The sequence below is a fragment of the Lissotriton helveticus genome, chromosome 5_1 (genome assembly GCF_964261635.1).
Source record: "Lissotriton helveticus chromosome 5_1, aLisHel1.1, whole genome shotgun sequence".
NCBI classification, from domain to species: domain Eukaryota; kingdom Metazoa; phylum Chordata; class Amphibia; order Caudata; family Salamandridae; genus Lissotriton; species Lissotriton helveticus.
Genome location: NC_136065.1, coordinates 1,650,995,559 through 1,651,016,122, shown reverse-complemented (window position 1 = coordinate 1,651,016,122; position 20,564 = coordinate 1,650,995,559). Strand labels below are relative to the sequence as shown.

Here is a 20,564-nt window from a genome sequence, read left to right as displayed (position 1 = left end):
AGAGATATTGGAGGAGAACCATTTTCGAATCAACACTTCTTCTTCAATGGATGCTTTTCTCAATAAACTGGGCTTTGACAGTGGTATCAAGCCGTCCTTGTCTTCAGCAGGACACAGAAACAGGCACCAAGTCTACTAACCAAGTTCAACCACACTCTGCAACTTAATAGACCAGTGCTTTACAAATAAGCCATCTGTGTCATCAGCAAAGGCAGCCAATGTGCCAATCCTTTATAATTCTTCTGTAGTACTTTTCTTTCTCGTAGGCAAAATGAGCACTTTAACTGCACAAATCAGACAGATTTTACACTTGAAGCACTACATGAACACATACTTACACACCTTGCAGTTCATCTACACACACTTAAGCTAAAACCCATTCTGTCAAGTCAGAATTCTGCAAACCTAGTACATATTCAGTGCATGTACATAGAAGCACTTTTTAATGCCACTTAAAGGCACTAGATTTTAGACTTAAGATGCAATCTAAATGTCTGTGCAGTATGTACTCCACTTTATTATTAATTAGGAATGAGAACATGATGGCTATAAGAGTATTGGAAGAGCCTGCTTCCATTCTGAATGGAAACCTGAATTGTGTGGCCATTGTCAAAAACCGACCACGAAGGGACTCGAACCCTCAATCTTCTGATCCGATGTCAGACGCCTTATCCATTAGGCCACGCGGTCATGTGCTCTGCGTGTTTATTTTTATACTGTAGGTGGTATGCAAGGATGGAAAATACTTTATTTATAGTTATTTAGGTTTACATCCCATTGTGTTTTTTTCAGCTCCTTTCAATTAAAGCACTTTTTTGGAATCTATATAATGAGAATGTCACCAGTACGATAATCTTTTGTTTTCTTTTTTGCATTTAAACCTCTTTCTTCATGAGATTAAAGCTCAGTAAATGCTTTACATAGCTCTGGATGTTTCCAGAAGTGGAGAGAAACTGTTTTGAAAGTTGTACAAACTGCTCCTTCCTGGATATTCCAATTTACACACACTCAAAGGTTGTATACATTTCATGAATCCTGACTTGCCCTATTCAAGTAGCTGAAAGCCTTTCACCACCTCTAGAAACAACAGTTACACCAATCCAATTCAAATAATTTTTTCCAAAGGAATATTTTCTGCCTGGTCAAAAATGCATCTGACAAAGATAGGTGTTTAAAAATCTACTTTGTAGTTTCAGAACATCAACATGACTCTGAAGAGTACAGAAGTAAAATGGTACCATTTCAAAGTTCCTAATACCTCATAACCTTCTGAGAGGAAGCATGTAATAAATATATTTATTTTTCTGGAAAAGGAAGAGTGGACATTGGTTTGCACCTCAGATGGGACTCGAACGCACAATCCCTGGCTTAGGAGGCCAGTGCCTTATCCATTAGGTCACTGAGGCACAGATAAATGCCAGTAATCTAGAGGCATTATTTAAATGTATTCAATCGTCCAACACTGGTGTCTGCACACAGGACATTTCTCAGTTCTCTCCATAAGTAAACTTCCAATTTTCATCCTCTTCCATCCCCGACTTTAACACTCTGTTCTGTGCTATAATGGAGACTCTGTATTTCTAGCAAGTGGAGATATATTGGAGGAGAACCATTTTCGAATCAACACTTGTTCTTCCATGGATGCTTTTCTCAATATACTGGGCTTTGATAGTGGTATCAAGCCGTCCTTGTCTTCAGCAGGACACAGAAACAGGCACCAAGTCTACTAACCAAGTTCAACCACACTCTGCAACTTAATAGACCAGTGCTTTACAAATAAGCCATCTGTGTCATCAGCAAAGGCAGCCAATGTGCCTATCCTTTATAATTCTTCTGTAGTACTTTTCTTTCTCGTAGGCAAAATGAGCACTTTAACTGCACAAATCATACAGATTTTACACTTGAAGCACTACATGAACACATACTTACACACCTTGCAGTTCATCTACACACACTTAAGCTAAAACCCATTCTGTCAAGTCAGAATTCTGCAAACCTAGTACATATTCAGTGCATGTACATAGAAGCACTTTTTAATGCCACTTAAATGCACTAGATTTTAGACTGAAGATGCAATCTAAATGACTGTGCAGTATGTACTCCACTTTATTATTAATTAGGAATGAGAACATGATGGCTATAAGACTATTGGAAGAGCTTGCTTCCATTCTGAATGGAAACCTGAAGTGTGTGGCCATTGTCAAAAAGCGACCACGAAGGGACTCGAACCCTCAATCTTCTGATCCAAAGTCAGACGCCTTATCCATTAGGCCACGCGGTCAGGTGTCCTGCTGTGTTTATTTTTATACTGTAAGTGGTATGCAAGGATGGAAAATATATTATTTATAGTTATTTAGGTTTACATCCCATGGTGTTTTTTTCAGCTCCTTTCAATTAAAGCACTTTTTTGGAATCTATATAATGAGAATGTCACCAGTACGATAATCTTTTGTTTTCTTTTTTGCATTTAAACCTCTTTCTTCATGAGATTAAAGCTCAGTAAATGCTTTACATAGCTCTGGATGTTTCCAGAAGTGGAGAGAAACTGTTTTGAAAGTTGTACAAACTGCTCCTTCCTGGATATTCCAATTTACACACACTCAAAGGTTGTATACATTTCATGAATCCTGACTTGCCCTATTCAAGTAGCTGAAAGCCTTTCACCACCTCTAGAAACAACAGTTACACCAATCCAATTCAAATCATTTTTTCCAAAGGAATATCTTCTGCCGGGTCAAAAATGCATCTGACAAAGATAGGTGTTTAAAAATCTACTTTGTAGTTTCAGAACATCAACATGACTCTGAAGAGTACAGAAGTAAAATGGTACCATTTCAAAGTTCCTAATACCTCATAAGCTTCTGAGAGGAAGCATGTAATAAATATATTTATTTTTCTGGAAAAGGAAGAGTGGACATTGGTTTGCACCTCAGACGGGACTCGAACGCACAATCCCTGGCTTAGGAGGCCAGTGCCTTATCCATTAGGCCACTGAGGCACAGATAAATGCCAGTAATCTAGAGGCATTATTTAAATGTATTCAATCGTCCAACACTGGTGTCTGCACACAGGACATTTCTCAGTTCTCTCCATAAGTAAACTTCCAATTTTCATCCTCTTCCATCCCCGACTTTAACACTCTGTTTTGTGCTATAATGGAGACTCTGTATTTCTAGCAAGTGGAGAGATATTGGAGGAGAACCATTTTCGAATCAACACTTCTTCTTCAATGGATGCTTTTCTCAATAAACTGGGCTTTGACAGTGGTATCAAGCCGTCCTTGTCTTCAGCAGGACACAGAAACTGGCACCAAGTCTACTAACCAAGTTCAACCACACTCTGCAACTTAATAGACCAGTGCTTTACAAATAAGCCATCTGTGTCATCAGCAAAGGCAGCCAATGTGCCAATCCTTTATAATTCTTCTGTAGTACTTTTCTTTCTCGTAGGCAAAATGAGCACTTTAACTGCACAAATCAGACAGATTTTACACTTGAAGCACTACATGAACACATACTTACACACCTTGCAGTTCATCTACACACACTTAAGCTAAAACCCATTCTGTCAAGTCAGAATTCTGCAAACCTAGTACATATTCAGTGCATGTACATAGAAGCACTTTTTAATGCCACTTCAATGCACTAGATTTTAGACTGAAGATGCAATCTAAATGACTGTGCCGTATGTACTCCACTTTATTATCAATTAGGAATGAGAACATGATGGCTATAAGAGTATTGGAAGAGCCTGCTTCCATTCTGAATGGAAACCGGAATTGTGTGACCATTGTCAAAAACCGACCACGAAGGAACTCGAACCCTCAATCTTCTGATCCGAAGTCAGACGCCTTAGCCATTAGGCCACGCGGTCCTGTGTCCTGCTCTGTTTATTTGTATACTGTAGGTGCTATGCAAGGATGGAAAAGATAATATTTATAGTTATTTAGGTTTACATCCCATTGTGTTTTCTTTCAGCTCCTTTCAATTAAAACACTTTTTTGGAATCTATATAATGAGAATGTCACCAGTACGATAAGCTATTGTTTTCTTTTTTGCATTTAAACCTCTTTCTTCATGAGATTAAAGCTCAGTGTATGCTTTATATAGCTCGGGATGTTTCCAGAAGTGGAGAGAAACTGTTTTGAAAGTAGTACAAACTGCTCCTTCCTGGATATTCCAATTTACACACACTCAAAGGTTGTATACATTTCATGAATCCTGACTTACCCTATTTAAGTAGCTGAAAGCCTTTCACCACCTCTAGAAACAACAGTTACACCAATCCAATTCAAATGATTTTTTCCAAAGGAATATCTTCTGCCGGGTCAAAAATGCATCTGACAAAGATAGGTGTTTCAAAAATCGACTTTGTAGTTTCAGAACATCAACATGACTCTGAAGAGTACAGAAGTAAAATGGTACCATTTCAAAGTTCCTAATACCTTATAAGCTTCTGAGAGGAAGCATGTAATAAATATATTTAATTTTTCTGAAAAAGTAAGAGTGGACATTGGTTTGCACCTCTGATGGGACTCGAACCCACAATCACTGGCTTAGGAGGCCAGTGCCTTATCCATTAGGCCACTGAGGCACAGATAAATATTATTGCAGTGGGGAACACAGAATCTACGCTCCACACCCAGATGCACAGCGTAATTGGATACTAGATCCCACCATTTTATTCCATATTTCTCTTTACTCAAGTTTAATCCACGTTTTATCTATAATTGTTCGTTTTCTCTTTTTCATGTCCACATCAATCACTATTTGCATTTTAGGAAGCTTCAAGTATTTCGGTGTGCCCATCCAGACCTTCACTGAAATATGATCCAAATACAACCAATATTTTCGAGCAGCATTTCTTTATTGAAAGCCCAATGCATTTCGGGCTGTGTCACCAGCCCTTCGTCAGGGGTCACTGCAAATTAATCAATCAAGGAAAACCCATCAGTGATAGATTATACAGTTTATCACATTAATGCACGAAATTTTCAATTTAATATTTTCTATTTTAAATATAATTCATCAAATAATCAAGTAAAGGGAGTGTTCAATTAACGTAATCTTCACCCAGTTGCCCTTTTCATTTGTTCACCCTTTGACCTCTACTGAAATAATACCACCCTCGTAACACGCAGTACGCTCTCAATAGTTCTTTAACACCCCTCTGCTTAAGTCACGTTCTTTCCTAGTCATTCCGACTGTTATAAAACATTCTCATTTTTCTACAAGCTATCAACACGGACATTTCAGCAGACTTTAACTCCTTCTGTAAATAACTTCGTTTCAGTCATACCTGCTCATTATATTTTCTACAAGCCGCTCGGCGTCCGCCTTCAACAGCCAAAGAATCCTCGTGTATCAAGCCCTTCCTTTCATTCCACATTTAAAACCTGCGTGCTCCTCCCCCTCGTGCGTGAACCCGAGTGATCTCCTTGTAGTCTTCCTGTAAACTACAATACCCAGCATACATTTAAAACATAAAAAACTTAAGAAACTTAAGAGTATTCACTATTGTGCACATAATCCGTAGCATATGCAATATCCTTCTTTTGTTAAGCAGGATATTGCATATGCTACGGATTATGTGCACAATAGTGAATACTCTTAAGTTTCTTAAGCTTTTGTTAAGCAGGATATTGCATATGCTACGGATTATGTGCACAATAGTGAATACTCTTAAGTTTCTTAAGTTTTTTATGTTTTAAATGTATGCTGGGTATTGTAGTTTACAGGAAGACTACAAGGAGATCACTCGGGTTCACGCACGAGGGGGAGGAGCACGCAGGTTTTAAATGTGGAATGAAAGGAAGGGCTTGATACACGAGGATTCTTTGGCTGTTGAAGGCGGACGCCGAGCGGCTTGTAGAAAGTATAATGAGCAGGTATGACTGAAAAGAAGTTATTTACAGAAGGAGTTAAAGTCTGCTGAAATGTCCGTGTTGATAGCTTGTAGAAAAATGAGAATGTTTTATAACAGTCGGGATGACTAGGAAAGAACGTGACTTAAGCAGAGGGGTGTTAAAGAACTATTGAGAGCGTACTGCGTGTTACGAGGCTGGTATTATTTCAGTAGAGGTCAAAGGGTGAACAAATGAAAAGGGCAACTGGGTGAAGATTAAGTTAATTGAACACTCCCTTTACTTGATTATTTGATGAATTATATTTAAAATAGAAAATATTAAATTGAAAATTTCGTGCATTAATGTGATAAACTGTATAATCTATCACTGATGGGTTTTCCTTGATTGATTAATTTGCAGTGACCCCTGACGAAGGGCTGGTGACACAGCCCGAAATGCATTGGGCTTTCAATAAAGAAATGCTGCTCGAAACTATTGGTTGTATTTGGATCATATTTCAGTGAAGGTCTGGATGGGCACACCGAAATACTTGAAGCTTCCTAAAATGCAAATAGTGATTGATGTGGACATGAAAAAGAGAAAACGAACAATTATAGATAAAACGTGGATTAAACTTGAGTAAAGAGAAATATGGATTAAAATGGTGGGATCCAGTATCCAATTACGCTGTGCATCTGGGTGTGGAGCGTAGATTCTGCGTTCCCCACTGCAATGATGTTTATTCAGTGCACTAGGGTAAGCACAAACCTGGATTGCACGCAAAAAGCATAAGGATGATCGTATAGGAATGAACTTTTGAAAATTTGGAGTGCATACCACCCCTATTTTGTATTATACATTTTTTGCCCCATGTTGGTTTTTGCACCCTGGACAAACAAGATATCTTCAGAAGAAACAAAGTATAAACGACAAATTCCACATCTAGCAAGTTTTTAGCAGCTTTCTCGTTGGTAATGGGAGAACATATGGATAATGTTAACAAAAGCAGGATATTGCATATGCTACGGATTATGTGAACAATAGTGAATACTCTTAAGTTTCTTAAGTTTTTTATGTTTTAAATGTATGCTGGGTATTGTAGTTTACAGGAAGACTACAAGGAGATCACTCGGGTTCACGCACGAGGGGGAGTAGCACGCAGGTTTTAAATGTGGAATGAAAGGAAGGGCTTGATACACGAGGATTCTTTGGCTGTTGAAGGCGGACGCCGAACGGCTTGTAGAAAATATAATGAGCAGGTATGACTGAAACGAAGTTATTTACAGAAGGAGTTAAAGTCTGCTGAAATGTCCGTGTTGATAGCTTGTAGAAAAATGAGAATGATTTATAACAGTCGGGATGACTAGGAAAGAACGTGACTTAAGCAGAGGGGTGTTAAAGAACTATTGAGAGCGTACTGCGTGTTACGAGGGTGGTATTATTTCAGTAGAGGTCAAAGGGTGAACAAATGAAAAGGGCAACTGGGTGAAGATTACGTTAATTGAACACTCCCTTTACTTGATTATTTGATTAATTATATTTAAAATAGAAAATATTAAATTGAAAATTTCGTGCATTAATGTGATAAACTGTATAATCTATCACTGATGGGTTTTCCTTGATTGATTAATTTGCAGTGACCCCTGACGAAGGGCTGGTGACACAGCCCGAAATGCATTGGGCTTTCAATAAAGAAATGCTGCTCGAAACTATTGGTTGTATTTGGATCATATTTCAGTGAAGGTCTGGATGGGCACACCGAAATACTTGAAGCTTCCTAAAATGCAAATAGTGATTGATGTGGATATGAAAAAGAGAAAACGAACAATTATAGATAAAACGTGGATTAAACTTGAGTAAAGAGAAATATGGATTAAAATGGTGGGATCTAGTATCCAATTACGCTGTGCATCTGGGTGTGGAGCGTAGATTCTGCGTTCCCCACTGCAATGATGTTTATTCAGTGCACTTGGGCAAGCACAAACCTGGATTGCACGCAAAAAGCATAAGGATGATCGTATTGGAATGAACTTTTGAACATTTGGAGTGCATACCACCCCTATTTTGTATTATACAGATAAATATTAGCCATCTAGAGGCATTATTTAAATGTATTCAATCGTCCAACACTGGTGTCTGCACACAAGACATTTCTCAGTTCTCTCCTTAAGTAAACTTCCCATTTTCATCCTCTTCCATCCCCGACTTTAACACTCTGTTCTGTGCTATAATGGAGACTCAGTATTTCTAGCAAGTGGAGAGAAATTGGAGGAGAACCATTTTCGAATCAACACTTCTTCTTCCATGGATGCTTTTCTCAATAAACTGGGCTTTGACAGTGGTATCAAGCCGTCCTTGTCTTCAGCAGGACACAGAAACAGGCACCAAGTCTACTAACCAAGTTCAACCACACTCTGCAACTTAATAGACCAGTGCTTTACAAATAAGCCATCTGTGTCATCAGCAAAGGCAGCCAATGTGCCAATCCATTATAATTCTTCTGTAGTACTTTTCTTTCTCGTAGGCAAAATGAGTATTTTAACTGCACAAATCATACAGATTTTACACTTGAAGCCTTACATGAACACTTACTTACACACCTTACAGTTCATCTACACACACTTAAGCTAAAACCCATTCTGTCAAGTCAGAATTCTGCAAAGCTAGTACATATTCAGTGCATGTACATAGAAGCACTTTTTAATGCCACTTAAATGCACTAGATTTTAGACTGAAGATGCAATCTAAATGACTGTGCAGTATGTACTCCACTTTATTATTAATTAGGGATGAGAACATGATGACTATAAGAGTATTGGAAGAGCCTGCTTCCATTTTGAATGGAAACCTGAATTGTGTGGCCATTGTCAAAAACCGACCACGAAGGGACTCGAACCCTCAATCTTCTGATCCGAAGTCAGACGCCTTATCCATTAGGCCACCCGGTCATTTGTCCTGCGTGTTTATTTTTATACTATAGGTGGTATGCAAGGATGGAAAATATATTATTTATAGTTATTTAGGTTTACATCCCATTGTGTTGTTTTTCAGCTCCTTTCAATTAAAGCACTTTTTTGGAATCTATATAATAAGAATGTCACCAGTACGATAATCTTTTGTTTTCTTTTTTGCATTTAAACCTCTTTCTTCATGAGATTAAAGCTCAGTAAATGCTTTACATAGCTCTGGATGTTTCCAAAAGTGGAGAGAAACTGTTTTGAAAGTTGTACAAACTGCTCCTTCCTGGATATACCAATTTACACACACTCAAAGGTTGTATACATTTCATGAATCCTGACTTGCCCTATTCAAGTAGCTGAAAGCCTTTCACCACCTCTAGAAACAACAGTTAAACCAATCCAATTCAAATCATTTTTTCCAAAGGAATATCTTCTGCCGGGTCAAAAATGCATCTGACAAAGATAGGTGTTTAAAAATCTACTTTGTAGTTTCAGAATATCAACATGACTCTGAAGAGTACAGAAGTAAAATGGTACCATTTCAAAGTTCCTCATACCTCATAAGCTTCTGAGAGGAAGCATGTAATAAATATATTTATTTTTCTGGAAAAGGAAGTGTGGACATTGGTTTCCACCTCAGATGGGACTCGAACCCACAATGCCTGGCTTAGGAGGCCAGTGCCTTATCCATTAGGCCACTGAGGCACAGATAAAGGCCAGTAATCTAGAGGCATTATTTAAATGTATTCAATCGTCCAACACTGGTGTCTGCACACAGGACATTTCTCAGTTCTCTCCATAAGTAAACTTCCAATTTTCATCCTCTTCCATCCCCGACTTTAACACTCTGTTCTGTGCTATAATGGAGACTCTGTATTTCTAGCAAGTGGAGAGATATTGGAGGAGAACCATTTTCGAATCAACACTTCTTCTTCCATGGATGCTTTTCTCAATAAACTGGGCTTTGACAGTGGTATCAAGCCGTCCTTGTCTTCAGCAGGACACAGAAACAGGCACCAAGTCTACTAACCAAGTTCAACCACACTCTGCAACTTAATAGACCAGTGCTTTACAAATAAGCCATCTGTGTCATCAGCAAAGGCAGCCAATGTGCCAATCCTTTATAATTCTTCTGTAGTACTTTTCTTTCTCGTAGGCAAAATGAGCATTTTAACTGCACAAATCATACAGATTTTACACTTGAAGCACTACATGAACACATACTTACACACCTTGCAGTTCATCTACACACACTTAAGCTAAAATCTATTCTCTCAAGTCAGAATTCTGCAAACCTAGTGCATATTCAGTGCATGTACATAGAAGCACTTTTTAATGCCACTTAAATGCACTAGATTTTAGACTGAAGATGCAATCTAAATGACTGTGCAGTATGTACTCCACTTTATTATTAATTAGGAATGAGAACATGATGGCTATAAGAGTATTGGAAGAGCTTGCTTCCATTCTGAATGGAAACCTGAATTGTGTGGCCATTGTCTAAAAGCAACTCGAACCCTCAATCTTCTGATCCGAAGTCAGACGCCTTATCCATTAGGCCATGCGTCCTGCTGTGTTTATTTTTATACTGTAGGTGGTATGCAAGGATGGAAAATATATTATTTATAGTTATTTAGGTTTAAATCCCATTGTGTTTTTTTCAGCTCCTTTCAATTAAAGCACTTTTTTGGAATCTATATAATGAGAATGTCACCAGTACGATAATCTTTTGTTTTCTTTTTTGCATTTAAACCTCTTTCTTCATGAGATTGAAGCTCAGTAAATGCTTTACATAGCTCTGGATGTTTCCAGAAGTGGAGAGAAACTGTTTTTAAAGTTGTACAAACTGCTCCTTCCTGGATATTCCAATTTACACACACTCAAAGGTTGTATACATTTCATGAATCCTGACTTGCCCTATTCAAGTAGCTGAAAGCCTTTCACCACCTCTAGAAACAACAGTTACAACAATCCAATTCAAATAATTTTTTCCAAAGGAATATCTTCTGCCGGGTCAAAAATGCATCTGACAAAGATAGGTGTTTAAAAATCTACTTTGTAGTTTCAGAACATCAACATGACTCTGAAGAGTACAGAAGTAAAATGGTACCATTTCAAAGTTCCTAATACCTCATAAGCTTCTGAGAGGAAGCATGTAATAAATATATTTATTTTTCTGGAAAAGGAAGAGTGGACATTGGTTTGCACCTCAGATGGGACTCGAACGCACAATCCCTGGCTTAGGAGGCCAGTGCCTTATCCATTAGGCCACTGAGGCACAGATAAATGCCAGTAATCTAGAGGCAATATTTAAATGTATTCGATCGTCCAACACTGGTGTCTGCACACAGGACATTTCTCAGTTCTCTCCATAAGTAAACTTCCAATTTTCATCCTCTTCCTTCCCCGACTTTAACACTCTGTTCTGTGCTATAATGGAGACTCTGTATTTCTAGCAAGTGGAGAGATATTGGAGGAGAACCATTTTCGAATCAACACTTCTTCTTCCATGGATGCTTTTCTCAATAAACTGGGCTTTGACAGTGGTATCAAGCCGTCCTTGTCTTCAGCAGGACACAGAAACAGGCACCAAGTCTACTAACCAAGTTCAACCACACTCTGCAACTTAATAGACCAGTGCTTTACAAATAAGCCATCTGTGTCATCAGCAAAGGCAGCCAATGTGCCAATCCTTTATAATTCTTCTGTAGTACTTTTCTTTCTCGTAGGCGAAATGAGCACTTTAACTGCACAAATCATACAGATTTTACACTTGAAGCACTACATGAACACATACTTACACACCTTGCAGTTCATCTACACACACTTAAGCTAAAATCCATTCTGTCAAGTCAGAATTCTGCAAACCTAGTACATATTCAGTGCATGTACATAGAAGCACTTTTTAATGCCACTTAAATGCACTAGATTTTAGACTGAAGATGCAATCTAAATGACTGTGCAGTATGTACTCCACTTTATTATTAATTAGGAATGAGAACATGATGGCTATAAGAGTATTGGAAGAGCCTGCTTCCATTCTGAAAGGTAACCTGAATTGTGTGACCATTGTCAAAAACCGACCACGAAGGGACTCGAACCCTCAATCTTCTGATCCGAAGTCAGACGCCTTATCCATTAGGCCACGTGGTCATGTGTCCTGCTGTGTTTATTTTTATACTGTAGGTGGTATGCAAGGATGGAAAATATATTACTTATCGTTATTTAGGTTTTAATCCCATTGTGTTTTTTTCAGCTCCTTTCAATTAAAGCACTTTTTTGGAATCTATATAATGAGAATGTCACCAGTACGATAATCTTTTGTTTTCTTTTTTGCATTTAAACCTCTTTCTTCATGAGATTAAAGCTCAGTAAATGCTTTACATAGCTCTGGATGTTCCAGAAGTGGAGAGAAACTGTTTTGAAAGTTGTACAAACTGCTCCTTCCTGGATATTCCAATTTACACACACTCAAAGGTTGTATACATTTCATGAATCCTGACTTGCCCTATTCAAGTAGCTGAAAGCCTTTCACCACCTCTAGAAACAACAGTTACACCAATCCAATTCAAATCATTTTTTCCAAAGGAATATCTTCTGCCGGGTCAAAAATGCATCTGACAAAGATAGGCGTTTAAAAATCTACTTTGTAGTTTCAGAACATCAACATGACTCTGAAGAGTATAGAAGTAAAATGGTACCATTTTAAAGTTCCTAATACCTCATAAGCTTCTGAGAGGAAGCATGTAATAAATATATTTATTTTTCTGGAAAAGGAAGAGTGGACATTGGTTTTCACCTCAGATGGGACTCGAACCCACAATCCCTGGCTTAGGAGGGCAGTGCCTTATCCATTAGGCCACTGAGGCACAGATAAAGGCCAGTAATCTAGAGGCATTATTTAAATGTATTCAATCCTCCAACACTGGTGTCTGCACACAGGACATTTCTCAGTTCTCTCCATAAGTAAACTTCCAATTTTCATCCTCTTCCATCCCCGACTTTAACACTCTGTTCTGTGCTATAATGGAGACTCTGTATTTCTAGCAAGTGGAGAGATATTGGAGGAGAACCATTTTCGAATCAACACTTCTTCTTCCATGGATGCTTTTCTCAATAAACTGGGCTTTGACAGTGGTATCAAGCCGTCCTTGTCTTCAGCAGGACACAGAAACAGGCACCAAGTCTACTAACCAAGTTCAACCACACTCTGCAACCTAATAGACCAGTGCTTTACAAATAAGCCATCTGTGTCATCAGCAAAGGCAGCCAATGTGCCAATCCTTTATAATTCTTCTGTAGTACTTTTCTTTCTCGTAGGCAAAATGAGCATTTTAACTGCACAAATCATACATATTTTACACTTGAAGCACTACATGAACACATACTTACACACCTTGCAGTTCATCTACACACACTTAAGCTAAAATCTATTCTCTCAAGTCAGAATTCTGCAAACCTAGTGCATATTCAGTGCATGTACATAGAAGCACTTTTTAATGCCACTTAAATGCACTAGATTTTAGACTGAAGATGCAATCTAATGACTGTGCCGTATGTATTCCACTTTATTATTAATTAGGAATGAGAACATGATGGCTATAAGAGTATTGGAAGAGCCTGCTTCCATTCTGAATGGAAACCTGAATTGTGTGAACATTGTCAAAAACCGACCATGAAGGGACTCGAACCCTCAATCTTCTGATCCGAAGTCAGACGCCTTATCCATTATGCCACGCGGTCCTGTGTCCTGCTGTGTTTATTTTTATACTGTAGGTGCTATGCAAGGATGGAAAAGATAATATTTATAGTTATTTAGGTTTACATCCCATTGTGTTTTCTTTCAGCTCCTTTCAATTAAAACACTTTTTTGGAATCTATATAATGAGAATGTCACCAGCACGATAAGCTATTGTTTTCTTTTTTGCATTTAAACCTCTTTCTTCATGAGATTAAAGCTCAGTGTATGCTTTATATAGCTCGGGATGTTTCCAGAAGTGGAGAGAAACTGTTTTGAAAGTAGTACAAACTGCTCCTTCCTGGATATTCCAATTTACACACACTCAAAGGTTGTATACGTTTCATGAATCCTGACTTACCCTATTTAAGTAGCTGAAAGCCTTTCACCACCTCTAGAAACAACAGTTACACCAATCCAATTCAAATGATTTTTTCCAAAGGAATATCTTCTGCCGGGTCAAAAATGCATCTGACAAAGATAGGTGTTTCAAAAATCGACTTTGTAGTTTCAGAACATCAACATGACTCTGCAGAGTACAGAAGTAAAATGGTACCATTTCAAAGTTCCTAATACCTTATAAGCTTCTGAGAGGAAGCATGTAATAAATATATTTATTTTTCTGGAAAAGGAAGAGTGGACATTGGTTTGCACCTCAGATGGGACTCGAACCCACAATCCCTGGCTTAGGAGGCCAGTGCCTTATCCATTGGGCCACTGAGGCACAGATAAATGCTAGTAATCTAGAGGCATTATTTAAATGTATTCAATCGTCCAACACTGGTGTCTGCACACAGGACATTTCTTAGTTCTCTACATAAGTAAACTTCTAATTTTCATCCTCTTCCATCCCCGACTTTAACACTCTGTTCTGTGCTATAATGGAGACTCTGTATTTCTAGCAAGTCGAGAGATATTGGAGGAGAACCATTTTCGAATCAACATTTCTTCTTCCATGGATGCTTTTCTCAATAAACTGGGCTTTGACAGTGGTATCAAGCCGTCCTTGTCTTCAGCAGGACACAGAAACAGGCACCAAGTCTACTAACCAAGTTCAACCACACTCTGCAACTTAATAGACCAGTGCTTTACAAATAAGCCATCTGTGTCATCAGCAAAGGCAGCCAATGTGCCAATCCTTTATAATTCTTCTGTAGTACCTTTCTTTCTCGTAGGCAAAATGAGCATTTTAACTGCACAAATCATACAGATTTTACACTTGAAGCACTACATGAACACATACTTACACACCTTGCAGTTCATTTACACACACTTAAGCTAAAACCCATTCTGTCAAGTCAGAATTCTGCAAACCTGGTACATATTCAGTGCATGTACATAGAAGCACTTTTTAATGCCACTTAAATGCACTAGATTTTAGACTGAAGAAGCAATCTAAATGACTGTGCAGTATGTACTCCACTTTATTATTAATTAGGAATGAGAACATGATGGCTATAAGAGTATTGGAAGAGCTTGCTTCCATTCTGAATGGAAAACTGAATTGTGTGGCCATTGTCAAAAAGCGACTCGAACCCTCAATCTTCTGATCCGAAGTCAGCCACCTTATCCATTAGGCTATGCGGTCATGTGCCCTGCTGTGTTTATTTTTATACTGTAGGTGGTATGCAAGGATGGAAAATATATTATTTATAGTTATTTAGGTTTACATCCCATTGTGTTTTTTTCAGCTCCTTTCAATTAAAGCACTTTTTTGGAATCTATATGATGAGAATGTCACCAGTACGATAATCTTTTGTTTTCTTTTTTGCATTTAAACCTCTTTCTTCATGAGATTAAAGCTCAGTAAATGCTTTACATAGCTCTGGATGTTTCCAGAAGTGGAGAGAAACTGTTTTGAAAGTAGTACAAACTGCTCCTTCCTGGATATTCCAATTTACACACACTCAAAGGTTGTATACGTTTCATGAATCCTGACTTACCCTATTTAAGTAGCTGAAAGCCTTTCACCACCTCTAGAAACAACAGTTACACCAATCCAATTCAAATGATTTTTTCCAAAGGAATATCTTCTGCCGGGGCAAAAATGCATCTGACAAAGATAGGTGTTTCAAAAATCGACTTTGTAGTTTCAGAACATCAACATGACTCTGAAGAGTACAGAAGTAAAATGGTACCATTTCAAAGTTCCTAATACCTTATAAGCTTCTGAGAGGAAGCATGTAATAAATATATTTATTTTTCTGGAAAAGTAAGAGTGGACATAGGTTTGCACCTCAGATTGGACTCCAACCCACAATCCCTGGCTTAAGAGGCCAGTGCCTTATCCATTAGGCCACTGAGGCACAGATAGATGACAGCAATCTAGAGGCATTATGTAAATGTATTCAATCGTCCAACACTGGTGTCTGCACACAGGACATTTCTCAGTTCTCTCCATAAGTAAACTTCCAATTTTCATACTCTTCCATCCCCGACTTTAACACTCTGTTCTGTGCTATAATGGAGACTCTGTATTTCTAGCAAGTGGAGAGATATTGGAGGAGAACCATTTTCGAATCAACACTTCTTCTTCCATGGATGCTTTTCTCAATAAACTGGGCTTTGACAGTGGTATCAAGCCGTCCTTGTCTTCAGCAGGACACAGAAACAGGAACCAAGTCTACTAACCAAGTTCAACCACACTCTGCAACTTAATAGACCAGTGCTTTACAAATAAGCCATCTGTGTCATCAGCAAAGGCAGCCAATGTGCCAATCCTTTATAATTCTTCTGTAGTACTTTTCTTTCTCGTAGGCAAAATGAGCATTTTAACTGCACAAATCATACAGATTTTACACTTGAAGCACTACATGAACACATACTTACACACCTTGCAGTTCATCTACACACACTTAAGCTAAAATCCATTCTCTCAAGTCAGAATTCTGCAAACCTCGTGCATATTCAGTGCATGTACATAGAAGCACTTTTTAATGCCACTTAAATGCACTAGATTTTAGACTGAAGATGCAATCTAAATGACTGTGCAGTATGTACTCCACTTTATTATTAATTAGGAATGAGAACATGATGGCTATAAGAGTATTGGAAGAGCTTGCTTCCATTCTGAATGGAAACCTGAATTGTGTGGCCATTGTCAAAAAGCGACTCGAACCCTCAATCTTCTGATCCGAAGTCAGACGCCTTATCCATTATGCCATGCGGTCATGTGTCCTGCTGTGTTTATTTTTATACTGTAGGTGGTATGCAAGGATGGAAAATATATTATTTATAGTTATTTAGGTTTACATCCCATTGTGTTTTTTTCAGCTCCTTTCAATTAAAGCACTTTTTTGGAATCTATATGATGAGAATGTCACCAGTACGATAATCTTTTGTTTTCTTTTTTGCATTTAAACCTCTTTCTTCTTGAGATTAAAGCTCAGTAAATGCTTTACATAGCTCTGTATGTTTCCAAAAGTGGAGAGAAACTGTTTTGAAAGTTGTACAAACTGCTCCTTTCTGGATATACCAATTTACACACACTCAAAGGTTGTATACATTTCATGAATCCTGACTTGCCCTATTCAAGTAGCTGAAAGCCTTTCACCACCTCTAGAAACAACAGTTACACCAATCCAATTCAAATAATTTTTTCCAAAGGAATATCTTCTGCCGGGTCAAAAATGCATCTGACAAAGATAGGCGTTTAAAAATCTACTTTGTAGTTTCAGAACATCAACATGACTCTGAAGAGTACAGAAGTAAAATGGTACCATTTCAAAGTTCCTAATACCTCATAAGCTTCTGAGAGTAAGCATGTAATAAATATATTTATTTTTCTGGAAAAGGAAGAGTGGACATTGGTTTGCACCTCAGATGGGACTCGAACAAACAATCCCTGGCTTAGGAGGCCAGTGCCTTATCCATTAGGCCAGGGGTGCCCAAACCAGTCCTGGTGGGCCGTATCCATGCCAGATTTTTGGGATATCCCCATCTGGGGATCACGGTTCGATCCCCGGCACCGGCGGCAGATTAGCCCAGCACCAGGTGACTCTGGGAAATAGCTGGCGCCGCGGCTAGGGCGGCTGACTCCGGAATCTGGAGATTTTTTTATTTAAGGTTTTTGTAGAGCGCGTAGTAACCCTCGAGCATCCCAGAGATCAGGGTTCGATCCCCGGCACCGGCCGCAGATTAGCCCAGCACCACGTGACTCTGGGAAATAGCTGGCGCCGCGGCTAGGGAGGCTGACTCCGGAATCTGGAGATCACGGTTCGATCCCCGGCACCGGCGGCAGATTAGCCCAGCACCAGGTGACTCTGGGAAATAGCTGGCGCCGCGGCTAGGGCGGCTGACTCCGGAATCTGGAGATTTTTTTATTTAAGGTTTTTGTAGAGCGCGTAGTAACCCTCGAGCATCCCAGAGATCAGGGTTCGATCCCCGGCACCGGCCGCAGATTAGCCCAGCACCATGTGACTCTGGGCAATAGCTGGCGCCGCGGCTAGGGCGGCTGACTCCGGAATCTGGGGATCACGGTTCGATCCCCGGCACCGGCGGCAGATTAGCCCAGCACCATGTGACTCTGGGCAATAGCTTGCTTAATCTTCCCAACGGCCCCTAGCGCCTAGAGACCCTTACGGGCGATTGTGCGCCTTACAAATGTGGATTATTATTATTATTATTATTATTTGGGCCGACTCCGATCCGGTTCGTAAAAGCACATCTGCCCGAATCTGTCGGACAACCACGTACGCCCGGGAGAGGACTGCCCGGGACCCGTGGAGCCCGTCCTGGTCACTCTGACCTGCCATCGGCCTGGAGAAGGGAGCGCCGGATGCCCGGGGGGAGGACTGCCCGGGACCCGTGGAGCCCGTCCTGGGCACTCTGACCTGCCGTCTGCCCGGGGAAGGGAGCCCCGGACGCCCGGGGGGAGGACTGCCCGGGACCCATGGAGCCCGTCCTGGGCACTCTGACCTGCCGACGGCCCGGGGAAGGGAGCCCCGGACGCCCGGGGGAGGACTGCCCGGGACCCGTGGAACTCGTCCTGGGCACTCTGACATGCCGCTGACCCGGGGAAGGGAACCCCGGACGCCCGGGAGCCGTGGAGCCCGTCCTGGGCACTCTGACAAGCCGTCGGACCGGGGAAGGGAGCCCCGGACGCCCGGGACCCGTGGAGCCTGTCCTGGGAACTCCGGCATGCCGTTGGCCCAGGGAAGGGAGTCCCAGATACCCGGGACCCGTGGAGCCCGTCATGGGCACTCTGACAAGCCGGTGTCCCGGGGAAGGGAGCCCCGGACGCCGGGGACTTGTGGAGCCCGTCCTGGGCACTCTGGCATGCCGTTGGCACGGGGAAGGGAGCCCCAGATGCCCGGGACCCGTGGAGCCCGTCCTGGGCACTCTGACAAGCCGTTGTCCCGGGGAAGGGAGCCCCGGACGCCGGGGACTCGTGGAGCCCGTCCTGGGCACTCTGGCATGCCGTTGGCCCGGGGAAGGGAGCCCAAGATGCCCGGGACCCGTGGAGCCCGTCCTGGGCACTCTGACAAGCCGTTGTCCCAGGGAAGGGAGCCCCGGACGCCCGGGACTCGTGGAGCCCGTCCTGGGCATTCTGGCATGCCGTTGGCCCGGGGAAGGGAGCCCCGGACGTCCGGGGCCCGTGGAGCCCATCCTGGGCACTCTGACAAGCCGTTGGCCCGGGGAAGGGAGAGCCGGACACCCAGCGGAGGAATGCCCGGGACCCATGGAGCCCGTCCTGGGCAATCTGACCTGCCGTCGGCCCGGAGAAGGGAGCGACGGACGCCCGGGGGGAGGAATGCCCGGGACGCATGGAGCCCATCCTGGGCACTTTGACATGCCATCGGCCTTGAGACCCGGGGGACGACTGCCCGGGAAGCATGGAGCCCGACCTGGGCACTCGCTCATGCCGTTGGCCTGGAGACCCGGGGGACGACTGCCCGGGGCGCATGGAGCCCGACCTGGGCACTCGCTCATGCCGTTGGCCTGGAGACCCGGGGGACGACTGCCGGGGACGCATGGAGCCCGTCCTGGGCACTTTGACATGCCGTTGGCCTGGAGGAGGGAAGCCCCGGGTGTTGTTACCCAGGCATAGCCCATCTGGTCCCCCTGGCAGAGAACCACCAGCCTTGCAGGGGTGTCCGGGCATACCCTTACCCCTAGTAATCCGGAGGAAAATTACCCCCCTTTCTTGTAATCTGTGCACACGAGTTGACAGAGGGGACCCAAGGCGTAAAAGTACCCGACCTCCTGGAGCCCTCGCTGGGATCGGGGAGGCAAATGGCACCTCATAGGGACTTCCAGGGAGGTTTGGCCATCTGGTCGCCCTTTTGGATAGCATTGCGTGCGACCAGATGGCCGAGGGGAAAGGTGCAACCAGGTGGCCGGGAACGAAAGGACTCCCTGCTTCCCACCCCGAGCCTTCGTGGTAGGGCTGCTGCCTGCCCACGCCGGGCAGGGCTCGGGGACCCCGGCTGGGCCTCAGGCACGGTGAGGACCACCGGAGCTCCCAGGCCCGGACGCCCGGGACGACGACTGCCCGGGACGCATGGAGCCCGTCCTGGGCACTTTGACATGCCGTCGGCCTGGAGACCCGGGGGACGACTGCCTGGGACGCATGGAGCCCGTCCTGGACATTTTGACATGCCGTCGGCCTGGAGACCCGGGGGACGACTGCCCGGGACGCATGGAGCCCGTCCTGGGCACTTTGACATGCCGTCGGCCTGGAGACCCGGGGGACGACTGCCTGGGACGCATGGAGCCCGTCCTGGACATTTTGACATGCCGTCGGCCTGGAGACCCGGGGGACGACTGCCCGGGACGCATGGAGCCCGTCCTGGGCACTTTGACATGCCGTCGGCCTGGAGACCCGGGGGACGACTGCCCGGGACGCATGGAGCCCGTCCTGGGCACTTTGACATGCCGTCGGCCCGGAGAAGGGAGCGCCGGACACCCAGGGAAGGACTGCCCGGGACCCATGGAGCCCGTCCTGGGCAATCTGACCTGCCGTCGGCCCAGGGAAGGGAGCGGCGGATGCCCAGGGGGAGGAATGCCCGGGACGCATGGA

The 20,564-nt window shown here is 42.6% G+C and overlaps 10 non-coding genes across 10 annotated transcripts; all 10 read right to left on the bottom strand.

Annotated features, from left to right (window-relative positions):
- Window positions 1–617: 617 nt before the first annotated feature.
- Window positions 618–690, bottom strand: TRNAR-UCG (transfer RNA arginine (anticodon UCG)). The gene has a single exon. It is a non-coding gene; the product is annotated as a tRNA-Arg (tRNA).
- Window positions 691–2,208: 1,518 nt separating this feature from the next.
- TRNAQ-UUG (transfer RNA glutamine (anticodon UUG)) lies at window positions 2,209–2,281 on the bottom strand. Its single transcript has one exon. It is a non-coding gene; the product is annotated as a tRNA-Gln (tRNA).
- Window positions 2,282–3,800: 1,519 nt separating this feature from the next.
- Window positions 3,801–3,873, bottom strand: TRNAR-UCG (transfer RNA arginine (anticodon UCG)). The gene has a single exon. It is a non-coding gene; the product is annotated as a tRNA-Arg (tRNA).
- Window positions 3,874–4,520: 647 nt separating this feature from the next.
- On the bottom strand, window positions 4,521–4,593 carry TRNAR-CCU (transfer RNA arginine (anticodon CCU)). Its single transcript has one exon. It is a non-coding gene; the product is annotated as a tRNA-Arg (tRNA).
- A 4,127-nt stretch (window positions 4,594–8,720) lies between these two features.
- Window positions 8,721–8,793, bottom strand: TRNAR-UCG (transfer RNA arginine (anticodon UCG)). Its single transcript has one exon. It is a non-coding gene; the product is annotated as a tRNA-Arg (tRNA).
- Window positions 8,794–9,437: 644 nt separating this feature from the next.
- Window positions 9,438–9,510, bottom strand: TRNAR-CCU (transfer RNA arginine (anticodon CCU)). The gene has a single exon. It is a non-coding gene; the product is annotated as a tRNA-Arg (tRNA).
- A 1,500-nt stretch (window positions 9,511–11,010) lies between these two features.
- Window positions 11,011–11,083, bottom strand: TRNAR-CCU (transfer RNA arginine (anticodon CCU)). The gene has a single exon. It is a non-coding gene; the product is annotated as a tRNA-Arg (tRNA).
- Window positions 11,084–11,885: 802 nt separating this feature from the next.
- On the bottom strand, window positions 11,886–11,958 carry TRNAR-UCG (transfer RNA arginine (anticodon UCG)). The gene has a single exon. It is a non-coding gene; the product is annotated as a tRNA-Arg (tRNA).
- Window positions 11,959–12,601: 643 nt separating this feature from the next.
- TRNAR-CCU (transfer RNA arginine (anticodon CCU)) lies at window positions 12,602–12,674 on the bottom strand. Its single transcript has one exon. It is a non-coding gene; the product is annotated as a tRNA-Arg (tRNA).
- A 1,520-nt stretch (window positions 12,675–14,194) lies between these two features.
- On the bottom strand, window positions 14,195–14,267 carry TRNAR-CCU (transfer RNA arginine (anticodon CCU)). The gene has a single exon. It is a non-coding gene; the product is annotated as a tRNA-Arg (tRNA).
- Window positions 14,268–20,564: the final 6,297 nt, after the last annotated feature.